The sequence below is a fragment of the Aplysia californica genome, unplaced genomic scaffold (genome assembly GCF_000002075.1).
Source record: "Aplysia californica isolate F4 #8 unplaced genomic scaffold, AplCal3.0 scaffold00568, whole genome shotgun sequence".
NCBI classification, from domain to species: Eukaryota; Metazoa; Mollusca; class Gastropoda; order Aplysiida; family Aplysiidae; genus Aplysia; species Aplysia californica.
Window position 1 is genome coordinate 349,781 of NW_004797838.1, and position 5,074 is coordinate 354,854.

The following is a 5,074-nucleotide window of genomic DNA, read 5'->3' on the forward strand; positions in this document are numbered from 1 at the left end:
CGAGGGCAGTTCTATAAAAGTCTTTATGCGAGGACTGTTCTATAAGTCTTTATGCGAGGACTGTTCTATAAAAGTCTTTATGCGAGGGCTGTTCGTTAAAAGTCTTTATGCGAGGGCTGTTCTATAAAAGTCTTTATGCGAGGGCTGTTCTATAAAAATCTTTATGCGAGGACTGTCTATAAAAGTCTTTATGCGAGGGCTGTTCTATAAAAATCTTTATGCGAGGACTGTTCTATAAAATCTTTATGCGAGGGCAGTTCTATAAGTCTTTATGCGAGGGCAGTTCTATAAGTCTTTATGCGCGGGCTGTTCTATAAGTCTTTATGCGAGGGCTGTTCTAAGTCTTTATGCGAGGGTAGTTCTATAAGTCTTTGCAGTTCTATAAGTCTTTATGCAAGGGCTGTTCTATAAGTCTTTATGTGAGGGTTGTTCTGTAAGTCTTTATGGGAGGGCTGTTCTATAAGTCTTTACCCTGATTATGAAGGAATTATCATAAAACAAGACGATAATGCTCTGTGTATGTGAGTTTGTCTGAGAGCTCACTCACAACACTATCACCGGAGCGCCCAGTTTTGATGTGATAGTAAATGAGATTTTGGACCAAGTTTCTGAGACGGGAATTTCTTCCTCTGTTGGTGCTCAGTTTTGCTTCTTCGAAGTGTTGTGTGAGTGCGGGTGGGAGTTTGTATTTTATCAATTGTTGTTTTTTTTTAGTCTGAAGATGTCCTGACTTTGTGCGCTCACACTTTGACTGTGATGAAGTTATTGTTATGTGAAGACTTGAGTGTTTCATTTGTAAGAGAATATTTGCATTATAATAACTATTATTACTTTTATTGATGTAATGATGCTTCATAAATTAAATCTTTTTTTTTTTTTGCACACTAAGATGTATACTGTATACATACTTTTGTTTGCACAAGTTTGTATACATTTGTTTGCACAAGTTTGTTGAAAAAAGTCATGATTCCATATTTTGTGAGATCCAAGTGTTTTGTATGGGTGTGTGTGTTCTTGAACTTTTGTACACGCGCTCTTATTTTGTTACATTTGTATATATATATATATATTTCCAGTATATTATATCATGTAGCCTAAACTTTTGTTGGGGAAAATGTGTGTGTTTGGGGGGGGGGGGGGGGGGAGGTAGGTATATGTTGCAGTACCGTCTTGTTATAGAGTACATGGCTGTTTTTTTTAGGTAACTACTCAATGTGTATGTGTGTGTTTTTATGTGTGTGTGTGAAGGAGGGGGGGGGGGGGGTTATATGTTGAAGTGTCCCTCTATTGTGGAGAGTACATGACTAAATGCTGTAGTTTACCACTTAGCGGGTGAGTGGTTGGCGGGTGCTCTGGTGTGGTTTGCTTCTCTTTTCCTATCAAACATCTATCATCCTCATCTCCCCTTCTTCTTTTTTATGTTTGTTACTCTCTTGTAACACCTCTTATCTTCTGGCGCTCATGTGACCATATCCAGTTGCGAGTGCCATATAATAACCTCTACTAAAACTAAACTAAAAAGAGTACACGACTAAATGCTGTAGTTTACCACTTTGTGTGTGTGCTGGTGACTGAACTTGTCCAAGTTGGAACAAATGTGTTACATGATGTCATGTATTGTTGTTACCACTGTTGCTGTTACTCTGTCCTTGGACTTGAACTTAAAGTCATCTGTCCATCAGGTAAACGTCTCTACTGGGAGATAGACTACATTTTTTGCTCGATCTGCATGTAACTTACACTTGCACTAGTTGCCGGTACTCTACTCTGTACTCTGCTGTGCTGGGAAAAGTAATAATTTATGATGTGTATACTTCATGCATTGTAGTATTCTGCTGTCATGTTTAAAAATACAGTAAGGAGCAGTTTTGATAATTTTGCTGGAGAGCCAAAAAACGGATTGATGTAACGACCCCCACCGTTTGTTTTAACCCAATTTGTACTCCCTGGGGTCATTTTGTACCCCCGGGGTTGTATTTTTAACATTTTAGAATACTTCTCGTACGAAGATCTCTTTGAATCTTTCAGTATTTCTCATAAAATCATTTTGAAAGATTGCTATTGCTATGCAAAGCATACAGATCGGATTAACGAGTAAATCTCCTCTTTGGAAAGTGGTGGCAGAGAGTTCCCCACGTCGTATGGATACGATAGTAAAACATGACGTACGGATAGGGTTAAAGATAATAATGAAGTTATTATTATAAATTAAAATTGTATTCTTACATATTTACAAAGAGTTTGTTTTCTTGGTAACAACATATAGGGTTTTTTGGGGGGCTCTCCTGTAAAATTGTAAAAACGGCATTTTATTGTACAGGTACATTATACTTCTAAGAATAACAGCAGTAGTACACACTTCATTTGGTATGAGAGGGAGGACGATTGTTAGAGTCTGAGTGAGAGTTTTATGGCACTTGCAGCACAAATAGGTCGTATAATATAAATGCCAATGATTAGAGGTGATAGTAGCCTGCTACTGCTAGAGAGTAACATGAAGAAAAGGAAGAGAGATATAAGGATGATAGATGTTTGATGGGAAAGGAGGAGAGATATAAGGATAGTAAATGTTTGAAAGAAAGGAGGAGAGATAAGGATGATAGATGTTTGATGGGAAAGAAGGAGAGATAAGGATGCTAGATGTTTGATAAGAACGGAGGAGAGATAATAAGGATGATAGATGTTTGATGGGAAAGAAGGAGCAAGCCATCCGCAAGGATGGTTGTGTGAGAGGGTAAGTAGTAAGCGTGTGAGTGAGTTTATGACTTCACTGTGAGTGAGTGTACGTGTACGACAGTTCACTCTCTTCATTGTGAGTTTATGACACTATTCACTGTGAGAGTTTTAATGATTGTGTGTGTGTGTATAAGTGTGTGTGTTTGTTTGTGCACGCAGTGTGTAAGTAAGAGTGTTTGAGTTGAGTATATATAATCTATATATGTATATTACTATGACACAATTCACTCATCTCTATGAAAGTTGTTAGAATTGTGTGTGTGTGTGTGTGTGTGTGAATACACATAGTGTCATATTATGAAAAGAAGTTTTTCCTTCATATTTTTGTGACGTTACTATGATGCTCCCTGTGTTCACTGATGATAAAGTGTAGGCCAGCCCAACAGCAGGGATGAAAAGACTCACTTTTCTCTATAGCATACAGACCCAAGGTGGTCAGTGAATGTGGAGCACGTAGGGTAAACACTGTGATGTTATAATAACGATTATAAATGGATGATACGTATTCCCCTCTTTTCCAGTTCCATAATAATGCACATCTTCCACTTCAACACTTTTCCTGTATCAATTTTGGTAGGCCTGTACTGTAACATACTAACAATATGTGGCAGAACGCGGTGAAATCAGGCTCTCGTCAATTTTCAGGCATACGTAGTTGATGGTATCATGTTAAGGCCTGTCCATTTTCCTTGTTTTGGGTGAAAATAATATCCAACTATGTTGAATAGAAGTCGAGATATGTGTGATTGAAGGAGGTGAGGGTCATCTGGTTTTTGAGGTAAAATTACCGAGAAAATGGCCGCCAAAGTTGAGTTAATTCTGTAGCTTGAGATTCCGTGGAAACTGAAAATTGACATTTCTTCTGCCTTTCATTAATGTTTTTCAGCAAAATCAACGCAGAAATGTGCTCTTTAACTTTAATGGGCATGAAAGGTGTTGATCCAAAAAACAAAAATTCTATAAAAATTCCCAAACCTGCAGGAAAATGCCATTTTTTTAACTCTCATTATTTTGACGAGCACCTGATTTCACCACGCTGCCTCACACACACAAGATCTTCCCCCCATGCATCGTTGGGTGGTTACACTCAGTTTGTTGACTGTGTGTCCGTGAAGTGTACCAGTGTCTGTTACTCTGAACTGTATTTTTCCCCAAACTCATGTTGTCCAAGTGTGAACTACAGTGAAACACGGATAGCTGGAATTCATCAGGACCGGTCTCAGTAGTTCGAGGGATATCTTACAAAGATACAGAAGAAGACAAAGTTCAGGACAACAGGCACAATTCGATGGAAGCGTGATTTCAAGTCTTCTGTGTTTGACCTATCCGTGTTATACTGTATGTCCCATCACTTTGTAAGTACATAATATAGGCCTGCTGTTTTGCCATCGAGGTACCGGTATTGTTGCAATTTCATTTGACTCTCATTTCAGGTGTTTTGTGGGTTCTCAGTCTCCACTCATGTTTCAGATTCAGACATTCTTTTATTGTTATGTGCATTATTATCCTTATACTGTTCCTGGCGAAATGTGGATTCCGATATATGTATAGTTGATATAGATTAATGTTATTATAATGAAGATTGGCTGTAGAATAACCCCAGCTTTACTCGGCATCAATGTTTCAACTAACTACTAGTCAGTAGTACTAGTAGAAATAGGCTAGGACTAGGGGGTGAAAAACAAGTAGAATTTAGGAGTAGCCAATTTTTTGTGTATAGTTGTTGGGTTAGTGTTTCCAGGCAGATGGGCCAGCCCCTTAGTGTGTTATGGTTGTCAGTTATGAGTCAGGTACATGAGGATGAGATTGTTCATGGATTTCTCACTCCCCTAATTGCATTCTGTTCCTCATTTTATCTCAACACCTGTTGACTTATAAATACCAAAGCTCTTACTTGTGAGGTGGTTTGGCTGGCTTTCCATTTCCTCTTCCAGCGTGTTTTATTGTTTTGTGTGTGTGTGTGTAATTCTTTTGGCTGTATGTATGTGATGTGAGGTTGGGAGGGTGTTCTGTTGGCTGAGCTGCGTGTAATGTGTTGCCCGCGGTACTCTGTGCTCGGGATGTGTGAATGTGATTGGAGGTTGGAGGAGTCCGTCTGATCTTTTGGCCGTGTGTGATACCTACACTGTGACTACACACTATGTACATTGTAGTGATGAGTGGTGCTGCCTCTTGGTGGGGTAGAGAAAGAGAGAGAGAGAGAGAGAGTGTGTGTGTGTGTGTGTGTGTGTGTGTGTGTGTGTGTGTGTGTGTGTGCATATGTATGTGATGATTGATGGTAGAGGGAGGATTTTGCTCTTTATTATCACAATTATTATTATTTTTATTTAAATGATGA